Here is a 16,141-nt window from a genome sequence, read left to right as displayed (position 1 = left end):
TCCAATTTATATAGCAAAAAGAGTTAACTGATTCATATATTGTAAAATCATGAAATATGTTCTACGTTCTTAAGACAAATATTCGTAATATTACTAAAAAAATTATGTTAAGAAGTTTTAAACAAAACTTTTATGTGAAAAAAAAATTGAGTTTTTGTTACACTCTTCATTTTTCATCAAACTTTGCTTCCAGAATAATGTCGTAATAGTAGAATGTATTTCGTAGTAAATAACATACTAATTCTTCAGTAATGAAGCACGTCGTTACCTGTAGCTTACGGCTTTTAGTCGAGCCGTAAAGCCGAAAACCCGATGTTAACAGAATCCAGTAATGGTCGGCATAAAAGTACATTTTAATTATGATTAAAATCATATTGGTGATCTCAGAAAAGAAAAAAACATGACTACCCTTACCTTGGTCAGTACTATTTAATACTATTAGGAGATACTATTTAATTAAAATAAAATTTAAGTAGCAAGAATATTATTAATCCAGAAGGATAGTATTATTTTTGTATACATTGTATTCCTATTTGTTAAATCAGCTTAAATCTTTAACAACAAGTCCCGTAAATAAATTATAGTGACGAACACAACAAAGACAATCTTATGGAACACAATTAAGAACTTTTGACTTGTAAGACCATTGGCAATTAATTGCAAATCTCAATTTATTATTCTCTGCCTTAAAAAGACTAGAAATATCAATTTATTGAAGTTCAATAATTACGAAAAATATGTTTTTATGAAGTTATAAGACAATACAAAGTTAATATGGTTAAATTCATAGCAATGGTAAATTTACTTTTTCAAACTCAGTTTAATAAAGAACTAGCAACAGTTTATTTAATATTTTTTGTAGACAAGAATAAAGTTATTGTTATAGTAGATCTCGTTTAAAAATAAAAATAAAACTCAACGTATTCAATGAGCATAAAAGGTTCAAAGCGACTTCGATAAAATCTTAAGTCTCTTACAGTAAGTATTAAAACATCATGCAAATATACCGAAGCTAACATCAGAAGAATTTGTGAGCAAGCATAATTTATGTAAATGTTTATCGGAAAAGTTATTTTTATCCATAAGAAAGAGGCATTGTTTATAACTGTTAAAATTTTTCTTGAAAATCAGACCGTAAAATGTTTTTAAGACATCCTTTTATTTTTAAATATCGAGTGTAGGTTCTGAGAAAATTTACCGACCATGAACTTATTAAAATTGCTCATTAGCTGCTGCATTAGCTTCAAAAATTGCCGGTGTCAAAAATTAATTTTAAGTAAATGTATTAAACAACGAAAATAGACACCATGATGGCAAATATGTGTACTGGTGTGTCAGCAGTTTTATGTTATAAGTGCGTACCCGTAAATCTTTTTATATTTCTATTTATTAATACCCACATCATACATTTTGCCGACCTACACTGCACTAATCCATTAGCTGTACATGAAAAGTTAATATAAACGCCAATAAAACAGTCGGACAGGTACATCACGACCCTTGTAGGGTGCAACCCTGCATTTTCCTGTTGTATTGTGTATATAAAATATTTATTAATATTGATTTAGAGTGAAGGAGTGATATCATTAAGTCCGTCGGTACGCACAGCTGAGTGAAATATTTGAATTGGACATAACAGATCCGTGGATAATTGCTTGACAATGAATAATTTATTTTAGGCATTAAATCGTGGTTCAAATTCGATTGTTGTTGACGTTGAGACATAAATCTTGGCCAAACCGAACGGAAGCAATTTACATAAGAGCTGCCATCGTCGGAATTATACCTTCCAATGTTAGTATTATATTTTTTTATTACTACTAAAACGCGCCCACTGTTTCAAATTTGAAATTGAACAAACAAAAGTATAATTTAAGATACAGATAACAATTTTACAGTTAGAGTAAGTTTTTTCGATTTTTACACATATTTTCACATGTTTAGATAAAAACAAAAATAAATTCCTTAAAGTAGAAAATCAAGCAATTAAAGAAAATGTCAAAAAAAAAAAACAATAAGTATTGCTCCAAAATCAATATAACATTTGATTAAGAGTAAAACTCATCAAATAGCTATCAATTATGAAGTTCCCCATAAACGTGAGGTCAGCAAGTCGCATTTATCCACTAGACACAGGATACCAAGTGGGTATAACAAAGTAGTACACTTAACGATCGAAGTGAACCCGAGCGTAAGTAAAGGTTCTTGGCATCGAGAGGTCGCAATTAGACGAAGCTTTTAATTACGAAATTCGAGGTAACAGCGAGGCTTCACGCCCCCTTGTCTTTCAGGGGATTCTAATTCAGTAAAGCGAATAAAATTTTTAGTTTTTATTCTAATTTATTATTGTGTGATTTCTTTTAATTTCCTGGTACTAAAATCTATTGCGTATTATCCAAATATCTTTTTAGAATTCATCTGAAAGCCTTTAAAACTTTATTTACATTAAAGTTTTTGTGTTTTAATGTGTTTATTTAGTAATCTCCAAATTCCACTTTCAAAGGTTGAAGAAATTAAAAATATATATACTGCCAGTAACATAATATACGCATTTATTTTGACGCTTCATTATCAATTACCGTATAACTTAAAGTAAATAAAAGGGTGTAATATGAAACTAGAGGATTTTCTATGAATATATTTTTAAATTTAGGGACATTTTTTGGTAAACCTGTAAGGTATTATTTGAAGCCTTTTAAAATCATTCTGTACTCATTTGTAAGTTTGTAAACGTAATGTTCCTTATATTCTCAAAACTTCGTGAGACAGCTTGACGAGAATAGCGAGGCACTCGGAGAGATAGATGCAGATCACAATGCAATCACAGGGATCTGCCAGTACAATACTGTATTATAATTAAAATTAATTTTAGCTAGCCAAATTCAAAGAGTTTATATAGTTGAAATATATAAAAAATAAGTTTTTATTTTATAATAATGTCTCACATTCAATGTTCGGTAATCAATAATAATTATTAGACACAAAATATCAATTTATGCTAAACATAGACTACAATCCCAATTACTGCATACGAGATAAAAATCCGACACACATTCTATTAATCTACTTCAACCAACTGAAAGAAACACCGCCTTAATAAAACGAAATGTTTAATATCGATTATAATTTACGATCTTAATATAACTAATAACTTACGATAAACGTTCTGATAGAGCAATATATGAAATGTGTTCTTACATCGGAAAAGCTGTTATTTTAATAACTTTAAATTGCTAAACTGATAGAATAAACACGAAATTGCTTTTTAATAAACCCTCATGGGCGTTGCATCCAGACCCGTTATTACGTTTCTTTTTTATTTTGTTACGGTCATTTATCTCGACAACATTACAACTGCTACAAAAGGTGAGTAAAAATGTTATGTGTGAAATAGTCCAATAATATCAAATTGGGATCGGTTTTTTTATTGTATTGTAAGAAAGGCTCGTAATTTGTATTTATAAAAAAGTATACGTCAATATCTGCTTTTTATTCTGAGTATTTTCTCTTCTTTTTAATGTATTAGCTATGGCTCATAAATTCGCTCACATTACATTTTTAAATAGCTTAAGAGTTTTTCAAAAAAAGAATCATAAAAAAACGATTATAAGGATTGTTATAATGTGATCGCTTTTAGTAAATTTGTGAAATGTAATCGCTACTATATTAATTGATCAACAAGATCCTCAAGAAAATTATAAGTCAAGGGCTATTTTGAAAACATGTAAAAAAATTCTCCACGTCGTCTTCAAAGTATAGTAAATTTATAGAGCTATTACATTTTCTAGTATTCAATGAAGCTAGAAGAAAGGCAGTTTTATAATCCTTAAGTTACAGCAAATAAAACGGATATTCAATTAATTTATGACGTGGGCGTTTTACTGTGCTTTTTTAGGTCATTTTTTTTTTACTACAGAGTTTATGTGATATTAAATAGGGTTGATCTTTCTCAAAATGTATTTCTTTTTTAACAGTAATAAATACGAATGACCAACTTATCAGTTTAAAACGTATCACTACAGAGTGTTATCTTCTCGCCTACATGGAACCGAGTTTTACGAGGCGTTGTTATCTCTGCCCACTTTTGTTTCGCTGAAAATAAAGCGACTTCTATCACTGCTTAGGAACATTAGATCAGTTCGAGTGTTTAAATCTATATAGTCCAAACAGAACTTCAACAGAAATATTTTAGAGTTTTGAATAAGAATGTCATATTTCTTGCCATTTTATTCTTAGAACGTACTCAGAATTAAAAATTACTATGCTTATTAATTTTTTTTTCCTTATCCCTAATATACATTTACATTATATTATTGTTGTTTTCTAAAAGTCCATATTTATATCTTAAACTTTCGCGTGTACACAATGAATTAAACTTTGGTTTTTGGATATTAAGTACCTCTGGATTTTAAAATTTTTACCGAATGTATCGACTTTCTTTTTGTAAACGTCATTTCGGAGTAAGATCTGAAAATAATAGCTTTACTTAAATGCTGTAAATGTAGGTCATTTGAATTTTTTCTAACATATTAGTTTTATTAGATTCATTAACATTCCTTCTAACTATAAAATAATAAACTTAAGCTAAACATTTCTTGCAGAACTCATTGTACTTTCAAATAAAATGACGAGAATCTTTAAGAAAAATATAATTAAACCGAACTATACCGGTTGCCAAATAAAGACCAGATCGTTCCCGAAAGCATTCAGTTAGTCAGACTGAAATATCGTTTGCAAAAAGAGAATGCGACATCAAAGCATTCAGCCAATCTGTGAATGCTACGTGATATGGTTTAGGAATAGCCTCGGTAGTTACTAAACTATATTATAGTCTATAGACAAGTCAACTCGGAGACAGTCCCGCTCAGTAAATTGTCGCATCGTCATGTCGGTGAATTATTTCTAATAGTATATTCCTTTTAAGTATTTTTAAATAGACACCGATTACATTTTTTATAAAAGTTTTTTTTTTAAGATAAAAAGGCTGAATTACTGCTAATTCCTTTCGTATTTGGCGGCAAGGTAAAAGCGACGTGAGATACTTTCATTTTTTATTTATTTTCCTCCCATTATAACAGGCAATTGCGTTAAACATCATGAATTACGAAAGAATATCAAGAGAATTACAAAATTAAGAATGCATATACGTAAAAATTTTGTTATTATGCTAATCAAAGCTAAAATAAAATAAATACTGTAAAAATAATCTGCGATCAAGTAATTAAGAAAAAAAGTTTATCATAATGATGTTTATTTGTTTGTTGATAAGGTAAACAGAAAAGAATTCACTTGTATTCTTAAAATGAAATATTTTTAGAATATTAATAAAAACCAGGATAAAGTAATGAGTAATCATAAATATTTTTTTTAATTACAGCCAATTTACTCCACGTATATTTATTATTATTTATTGCACTTGTGTAATTGACGTCTTTTTAAAAATAATTACACTTTGGATCTCCCTAAAATTATAAGTTAGCCTAGGTGTGTATTCGGAACGGCTCGTTAAACTTGATGAGAGTCGCTATTTCAACGCCTTGTAGCGCACAGGTATAGTGCTGTTGAATTTTATGATTTAAATTCTAAGCAATAAGGTCTTTGAATACTTAAGGTTCACAATGTAGCCATTCTTCCTGTAACATAAAACAAGTTTTGATCCTTGCGAAACGTCGCTGTCAACGCTCCGCCAAATTGCTATAGAAGCAAAGTGTGGTACCGTAAATGTAACAATAATAACTGTATATAAATATATTTTTTCAAAATGTGAGTTGCAATTTATAATAATTTTAAAAGTATTATAATTACTGATAAAATTTAAATAAATAATGCAAATAAATAAATGAATTATTCAATAATTTACGTACTGCTGGTAGTTCTATAAATGTGACATAACAAATGTCAGCCCGATCAAAATATCCCAGTCGGCGAGAGCTCTGCAAAGCGAAGCTTTACCGATGCCTCTAATTATATCTAACGGTCATAGCGCCGTTTACACTGAGATATTAAAATTAACCGTACCGTCCTTTTGATCTTTCCATTAGAGCGTTGCTGTAAATAACCTATTAAAATGTAAGGTATGAGTCAATACCGTGAAAAAGAAGCAATTATTCAACACTTTTAAATTCCGTCAGCGGCAGATTGAATGTTTTATGTACAGAACATTATTCCGATGGGTATTGGACGGTTGAGTTATTTCTGTTTTCAAATCCGAGCAAGACTTGGAATGGTCTTAATAAATTGGAGATAAAATTGTGAGTGAAACGGAGCAGGCCACGAGGGGAAAACAAAAAGTCGTCGAGACGTTTGTTTGGTTCGAGATAAAAGTCGCGTCGCATTGTTCTACAAATGGTGAGGAAAAAAGAAAGATCGGTGCGCACGGCGCAGAGCATCGGTCATAATTAATTACAACCGTTCGCAGAAATCAGTACCAAAAACAGATGCAGTGTGATGTTTTATCACCCGTTGTCGTTAATTTAAATACATGTTAATATCAATAATATTTCACAGACCTGACGGAAATGACTTTATATTTGATGTTCTGCTTATTTGAAATTGAAATTAAAATACATAACTTTTAATGTAATAGGGTGAATACAATTTTACATTATTTTGTTATAAATTTGCGATCAAAAATATTTTTGTTCAAGTATTTTAAAGATGGTGAATAACTTGTTTATGACTTCTTTTTATTAGGCTATGTCGATATTGTCGACTAGGCTTTAAGATTCAATTAAAATTACTTTTCAGATTTTTTTTTTATCAATATTACACTTGTAGAAAGCCAATGTCAAGTATACAATATACTGAATCACGAACTAAAGCGTAAACGAGTCTTACTTTATTTAATTACTTCCACTACACGCAACGAACATACTAAAAGTCGAGTGCTTTTGCCAATAGAACTAATAGCACAGTTAAGATGCCTGTTGAAGTTTCATCGGCGATTTGCTGGTACAAACGCGATCGTTGGAATCTCAGTGCTATTGCCTCAATTACTATGCAGCTATGGCGTGGTAACTTTTATGGCAATGACTTAAATTGTTTGCACGAAAATGATACCCGTAAAGATATATAATATTTTAAGTCATTCAAATTTATTTCAGAGGTATATCAATTCGTTAGAGTTCATTTTTCGCCTTTAAATATTATTTTGTATTAAAAATAGAAAATTTACAATTAGTAATCGAAACTATAAACTTTAAGGTTTACCGATGTCAACGTCATATAATTAAATTGGTGTGTTTTATATTTATATATACAAATAAATATAAAACAAGTTCATATAAAAAAAGTAAAATCATTCTTTATAAAATATTACTAATATAATTTAAGGTTTTGAAATCTGACCCTCAAATTAATAGCCTGAAGCAAGAATCTCAATAATTGTATTTAATGAGTATTAAGTTTTCTTGATTTTGTAAAATTTGTTGAAAAAAGTTAATAAGACTTTAATATTACAAACAAGAAAAAATATATGAAATAATACTTTCATTTTCATTTTATACCTAACATTAGGCATACACGTCTCGTTTATTGTACCACCGCATTAATCCCCCAGCTGACATTTTTGGCCTCTTTCTGACCCAATTTTACGTGAATGTCAGGAAAAATTGCAGGAAAAACCCATATCACTAATGTGGCGTTACTATTAATCTTGCTTGCACAATGCGTGTCATGAAACATGAGGTTACAAAGGTTCGAACATCCTGACCGAAATAAAGGGCGAATTAGAGGGGACATATTATGATGCTTTATTTATATTACCTCTAGAAAACTTTTAAACTACAAAACAAGGTTTGACAATAAATTATCACAAATTAAAATAATACGTTTTTATTTGGCCGACTGTCGTTTCGATATAAGAAAACATTTAAGTTAAATATGGCGCTTAAAACAAAAAGTTTTTTCTATCATCTTGCTAAGGCTTTCAATTTATGTGCACCTAACACATTGAAAGCGTATTACAATCTCTGACATATAATGTAAGTGAATGGCAGGCTAAAGGTACAAATGTAAAACAGCGCATTATGCGTGTCACAGCGGGTCGTCGTTCGCTACGCTCGCGACAGCTCAATTATACGCACCTAAAATAACAGCTTTAGCTTGGGTGGTCTTTCTAAGAATAGCTCATCTCCTGGATGAAACACATAGTCATCGATTTGGAAGTAATTGGTGTTGATCGGAATGTATAAGAGATGAGTGTGAACAAATCAAAAGCAATTTCTAAATAGAATTTGTTTCGTAATTTTACTCCACATGCATATAGTGCGGTGAAGTTAAAAATATCATATTACCATATGAATTAATATGTTAAGAAGAAAAATAGTATTTGTTTGTTTAAATTTAAATAATGTATATTTGTGACATGTGTACAATTGAAGTTCTTAAAAGCTTAGCTTTTATACCCTGACATGCAATTTTGTAGCAAACAGAATACAACAGATACCTACAGTGTTCACCGAAAATCACAGTTAACTGCAATTTAAGCAAGGCCAACATGCAATTGTAGCTCTCACAGCTCTCTATTTGATATTTATTTGGCAATGCTCTAGCAATGAAATTGGTTGGCTATGGCAATTAAATTGTGAACGATTTGAACTGGAGGTGCCATTGTATTAAAATCGGAATTTAAAGTAGTAATAAAGGGAATTTAAAGTAGTAAAGTAGATTCATGTACCGAAAGTATTTTCTACTACCATAAATTTTTCCTTAACTGTAAATAATTGATTGAATGTACTATAGTTGAAGTGTTATACAAAGTTTTTCCTTGTTTGGTAACATATTGAATATAAACAATTATTTTATAACTCGTAAAGTTGGTAAAAATTAAATTTTGTGACTCTTAAAATGTTTGTATCTATTTTATGCTTGACTATAAGACTTAGCTATGCTTGAGGTAAAGGAAATATCTAACACATTTTTTTTTTGTTTGATTACAAAGTATATGTATATTGCAATCTATACGTATACTAAAACTACTTATCGAAAAAAAACGTAAGACAATTACAAAGACCATATTTTCAACAGTAATTGAAAATATTAGGCAAAGGTATTAGCTATAAGTTTATCTTTTTTGTGCTCATTGTTTGAACAACTATACACAACTTTTTAGAGAGTATGGCACGATTACATGTACTTCATGTAACTGGCATTATGTTTGTTTAATTTCTAAACTGTTTATTTAGTCAAAAAACTTAAGTCGTGAGTTCAAATTGATGCAAGTCACGCGCATCATGAATTTTTAAGTATTTTCACAGTCAACAATCTGTTTGAATTTACTTTCGATTTCTACATCTGGTCTGAGATTTATCTATTCAAGAACTCATTGCCTATCCTATCTATTTGCTTATGCTTTATAAGGGAAAGTTGTTAACAAAAAATGATAAAGAAGTGCCATAAAAAATACCAAAAACAAATAAATTGGCATCTATTCATTCGGTATCGATATACCAATACAAATTAATATTTGGACAAACATTTCACATGAATTCGTTCCGTATTTCAGTAACCGTACAAAACTAATTAACGATTTCACAGGCACCGCAATTCGATGAAACTAATAAAATATTTTGTCTAAAATAGTTTCAAGAGGATAGAAGTTCTATTATTTAATCAATAACTGTATCTTTCAAGTCCGATACAGAGTGATAAAAATTTCATCAATAGATACTATATTCAAGATTAAGTATGTCATAAGGAAGATGTGACGAATCGATCTCGAAGACTGCATAATGTAAAATCAGTCTTAAATAAAGTAGAGCGCATGACTTTTACAATGGAATGCACATACAAATGTGAAGTGTCAGCGGTTAATTTATGTGAGTGATTCATACTGAACTGATGTTTCTAACTACGAACTTCAGTAGTAGGTGGAATCTCGGGAATAGATTTTTTAAACTATGAGTTATTTTAGATCACAGTTCTGTAAAGTTTTTCTGACAAAAATACGAGTAAAAAACTAACCATTTACGATAAGTTATGTTGATAGATAAACAACAATCTCATAATTATTTGTGGATAAAGCTGTTGTAACCCCAAGTAGTCGTATGACGCAAACAAAATACGTTTTTAACTGCTCCACTGGATACTAAACATAATTTACAACTGTGCGCTGTTTTTATATTTATTTTTACTCCCTTTAGTTCTATGTTAGTCCTATAAAAGTTCCGTAAATTTCTATCTGATCGGACATTTCTGGGACTGATCGCTCATCCGGCTATATTTATAGCTATTTGATTTATTTTGTTATCTCTTTATTGCCCGACTAACGACAAGCATTCTACTACAAAGATTAATCACTCGCGTCAACGTGATTTAGCAGAGCAACGGATATTAAATGTGAGCTATTTAGATAGAATGCCAAGCACTCCATATTTAGATGTTGTTAAAAGTGGTTTAAAGTCAAATCGTCAAGTGTTGCTTGGATGTGTTTGACATGTTTTATGATTTGAATTATATCAACAGACGAACATGGAACTGAAAATTTTAAAATGACCAAAACAATAGTGAACACAACAAATTTTATTCGATTATTAAATAAGACTAAGTATTCATCTTCTTATTTTCATAGTTTATAACTTATTACGTGTATTTTATTGCTTCAATAATCACAATTTAAAGTGTAATAAAGTAACAGTAATATTTTTTGAATATATTGTAATGGTAACTTCGTTAATACATACCCGGACTATAAACTTCAGTAATGAAGTAATGCTTTTAGCGTCATCCATTACGATTACAGTATCCAGTTTAAAATAGTTGTTACTTATCTTTCCCATAACTTGTGATAAGCGAGTGTTGAAAATTAAAAGCCTATGAGAGTCCCACGCATCCAACAGCTTTGGGGTTACATTTCATACTAAATAATGTATATAGTATTTCATCTATAGTTGTAGTAAAAAGTAGTTTATAGTATAAATTTACTTTTTGTAATAAAAAACATAACCTTACCAATTAATTATGTTTTTTTTAAAGATAACTTCTACGTAGTATGGTATTGTGGAAAAAACGTGTATTATTAAAAGCAACGATGGTTAGAAAATACGGCTATTACCATTGCATTTGATAGCTTATTATTATGGAATGAGTAATAAACACTATCTAGTATTATGAGTATTAAAATATTACTACATCTGATTTTGAGTTAAAGTTCAAAAAATAGATATATCTCTGTACTTTTGACTTTACTAATTATTTCTATGAAGAGTCACTAGTTCTAGCATTGTAATAGGTCTTGAAATCGCCAAGCCAAAGGCGAGACGAAATCGTGGGCGGTGGCGCCAATGCCTACTTTGATAGCTCCAACTTAGTATTAACGTTTTAAACCTATCAGCTACAAATAGTGATTACGGACGTTCGTGTTTCTAGTCCAATAATTACTCGCCAAACAACATTGCTATATATATATTTCTTGCAAGTTGTGGGTTTACTTCAAGCACTTAAATTTAAATAATGCAAGACGTCCCATAGTTTAAGAATAAATGTTATCTAATGAGAATAAACATTTGAAATATATGATAGGAAATGTTATAAATTAATAAAGGTCATATGAGTAGAACAGACTTGAATTGAACCTGCAATGACCTGCGATGCAATGAGCAGCACATAATATTGACGGAGGTAATAAGTGAATGTAAATTAATAAAACTGACTGAGCGAAACAAATCACTGAAATTGTTGTATCTGTCGACAGCCGCATTAAACACGGCTTTTACCTCTTTTGTTCCGTTGTTTATTGAAATTAATATTTAATTTTAATGTCAGATCAGATCACGTTTAATGAATGAGTAAAAAATATTAGGTTGCGTGAGAGTTAACTTGACGTTGATGGACGGAAAAAAACAAGAAACAAATTATCCATTAAACAAATTGTACAGAATTTCTTGTCTCGATATAAAGTTTAACAACTATATAAAATGATAACGATTTACATGCTCATGAGCTCAGCTGTCTTATATAGCAACTTATTTAGATCTTTAGACTAAATTTGCAAACACAATAATTATACAGTAATAACATTAATACCTACTTGCTTAACGTATTTAACGTATAAATTTGCTATTATCATTTTAGAACAGGTTTATTTATGCATTCACGGAGATAGGCCCAGATTTCTAAGCTGAGCCCATAAATCTGGCTGAGACTTTATCAACCCACACCGACACAGATGTCTGAAATTAGGTACAAATATGTGATCTCTTCATAAAGTATTAAAATTTGAATAACAATATTTTTATATACATGTATAAGCATGCTACGTCAACTTAAATGAAATAAAATAAATTCTAAAAAGTAAACTAAAGAAACTAACAGAAAGTTAAACTTTTAAATATACGAATAAAAATAATAAAAATTTATTGTTCTAGACCTAGCTGTTCGGTATATAATATATGAACTACATAACCTTAATATAGTATATAGTTGATATGTCAGTAACTTGATATCTTGATAGCTGAAATTAGACAAACTTAATTTAGCTTCTAATCTAATATAAATGACCCGATTAATTCACTGGTGCCTTACTGTCAGATTTCTCAATCTACAATAATTATTATCTTAATGAGTCGACGCCACGCCAAATCATATGCATCATAGTTACTTTGTCTATTAAAGCCCAGACTCTTAGATTTACAGTCCGCCCCGTTGCCACTATTTGCATAATAATTTTCACTTATGAATAGCTTATAAGACCTTATTGCTCTTATAAATATTTACGCCAATAGAGTGGGAGGGGCTTTCATTTAGTTTCTCTTCCCATCAACTGTTGACAGATAAAATGCTTTGATGATTCCCGGAAGTATAAATGATTGATGTAATTTTGCTTTAATGAACATTTTGTGTATGTTACAATAGGGTTTATTAAACTATTCACAGTTTTGCTAAATATTATTTATTGCTTGAATGAATAATTATTCGTTTGTTTCATTAAAGCAAGTTATTTATCACTCGTCTCTTGAGTTATTAATAGACTCGGACAGACATTATAATGTTTCATTAAATTAGTTCAAAATCATTATTTTAATTGAACCTTCTATAATATCAACGCTTTGGCCGTAAAAAATTTATACTCTGTTTTATAGGTATATATAGTGTATCCAGTCTTATGGTAAAGTTCATTTAACTATTAAAATAAAAGGATAATCAATGAAACCTGCTGTTTCAATGCGTGGCTAATCCTCATGATAAACCGTGGGAGTCCACTTGTACGCCGTAACATGTATGTAGAACGTGGGCTTTGTTTAGTTATTTATAGATCGAGCTGATAGCCTGTCAAATGTTATTGGCAATGTGGGCTAGAATTGGAATTTTTATTGAAGCAAAAAAGAAATAATATACGATGACTTATTAATCCATAAACTTGCTTCAATTTGCTACTCATATGGACAAATATTTTTTTTAGTTGCTATGGATGAAATGTAAACGAATCCTTACGTTTTATTGCTTATAAAGATTTTTTTCAATAAAATCATTATATAGTCTTATAATTATTTATATAAAATAGTGAACATGAGAGTGGATTTAAATAAAAAATTGCAATATCGTTTGACTGTGACCAGGAAATATCTGAAAACCAAACGAAATCTATAAAATTTATAATTTATTTAACTACCAACTTTTAATTTATATCCACTATATTGTCTTAAGATGCTATTCCAAGAACTATAATACGAGTATATCTTTTACTACTCCATGAAGTTATCTCCAAGATGCAATTTACCGTACAGATAATAATCTAAGTTGTTGATTATTATAGATGTTGATGAAATATTTGGTGACGAGTTTACATATGAATGATTACTAATGTATTAATATTTTGTTTAACTAAAAAGCTCTTAATTTTACCTAACTCTTGAAATATAATTAAACCAACCTTTATAACAACTACTACCGATAAGTTTACGCAGAGAATTTGGAGCTATGGATGAATTCAAACATTAAACAAGTTTAAACGTGGGAATTAGGTATGCCGCTATTCTTAAATGAGTTTTAAGCCACTGTGTCAATATCAATTTATTCAGTCAATACTGCTGAGGTAGCTTTGCTCTAGTACATTCTACTATTCACTATATTTATATTTCTTTTTTAGATTAATCTAAAAAAGTTGAATAGTTTAAATAAAAAAAAGGATCCTTTAGATGAAATAAATTTATCTTAATCATTATTACACATTCATATATTTTTCAGAGTTATTCATACAAAGATGAAATACGCTAGAATTGAAAGTTATTCCCAATTGGAAGATATTCAATTTTGAAATTTATTTTGATGGTTTTACTTAAGGGTTGCGAGCTTTGATCCCGAATTTTGAACAGGTATCAGACTTGGGTGATAAAGTTATAAAATCGCTCTTCGCTGCGTGACTGCACTCCCGAACGGCTTCTGAGGGTGTTTTATTGAAAAAGTACCAGTCGTGAGCGGACTGCGTGAGGGTTTGTCGTAAAATATGAATAATGATTATTATCGACCTGTGTATGACATTTGGTCGCTTCGAGATTAAAGACAATATTTTTTAAGAACGTTTAAAGTCAGTAATAAAATTCAAAGTTCTTCTGTTGTTCATTTACATAGTATGTAGCATATTTTTGATCACCGAATATGTGAGTCAATTTGTGAGTTTTACATATTCAGAGATGGAAACCTTATAATCTATTTTACTGTTTATGATCTTTGAAACAGATGTGTATAATACTTAAAAATATTCTCAGTACTTCTGCAGTCCTTTCAGAATGTAAATAACGATTTCGAATAAACAAATCATTTCATACAAATATACCAGTGCATTTACATTTCAAACTCTGTTCAGAGCGTATTCCGTTTATCTGATTTGCGAAACACCTCATTTATTTAATGAGGAACTATGAATAATACGAACTTTTAAGAAGAATTAATTATCATAAAACATTTTTTTTCTAGCAAATTGCTTACATAATTGGCATCTAACATTAATAGTAAAGTGATATTTATAAGTAACGTAAAACCAAAAAGTTTTTACTAAAAATAAGTTCTTTTCAAATTAAATAGTATGTAAATGAATGGTTCGCTATGTAAAACTTAACAATGGAACTGTTTGAATAACAATGTTACAAAGGATCTTCCGATTGAACGGGAACACTGAACCATTACAAGACTAGAAATAACTTGACGAAAACTACTTGCATTTAATAAGGTGGGTGTAATATCCAATATATTTCAAAAGACTATTTAATAATCTGTCGTTAAGCTAAATGAAAGCATAAAAACCCGTGTAATAGATGAGGCTCATTAATCACGTATTCATAGAGGCCGTCAATCACGGCTACCATGATATGCTTCGACGAACAGGTTTCCTGTTACATAATAGGTTTATAATTATAAAATAAATCTGCATATATATATATATATATATAATGGTCATAATAAAACATGTGAACTGCACCAGTTCTGTTGTACTTAACATAAATTCTAAACGTAAAATATATCGAGGTAACATAAAATAAATTGAGTTCAATTTATTAATTGAAACAAAAACACGGCTTAAGTAAATAACAATAAATAACTTTTATCTTAAACGTCCTAAAATCTCACGTTGCTTTCAATTTATTTTTATTATATGGTCGTTTCAGCTTATCATTTGTATGATGTATTTCAGCGAAATAATTAAAAGAGCCGTTCTCACGGAAACGTTCATAATTTTCAGCCTAAATACTTTTGTTCGCGTGGTGTATTGAAATAAAAATATATCTTAATTGTCGTAGTTGCCGTGTTTTGTGATATAGTCATATAATATAACTCGGCGATTTGATTTCACCGCCGTGTTGACTGTAATGAGGGAGATAAGTGAGTCGCCATTATTCTTGGTTTACATTATTTTACTTATGGTCCCTTTTTATATTTAAGTGACGTCTTCCGTTTGTTTTTAAATGAATACAATAATTTTGTGAAATAAAATTTTTACGTTGCATAAGAAATTTAAAATATTTTAAAAAGTAAAAATATTTTTAACGTTCCTTTAATGTGTTTTAGTGATTTAAAAAAATGGAATCCTAAAATAATTATTTAGTATGTAATAATAATCAGAAGAATGTCACATCGTAGTATCGTAATGGATATATAAAGAGATTTAAAAAATAATTTGGGGCAGCGCCAAGTCCTGTTTGGCAAC

This window comes from Danaus plexippus, chromosome 5, assembly GCF_018135715.1.
Source record: "Danaus plexippus chromosome 5, MEX_DaPlex, whole genome shotgun sequence".
NCBI lineage: Eukaryota > Metazoa > Arthropoda > Insecta > Lepidoptera > Nymphalidae > Danaus > Danaus plexippus.
Note: the sequence above shows the minus strand (reverse complement) of the source record.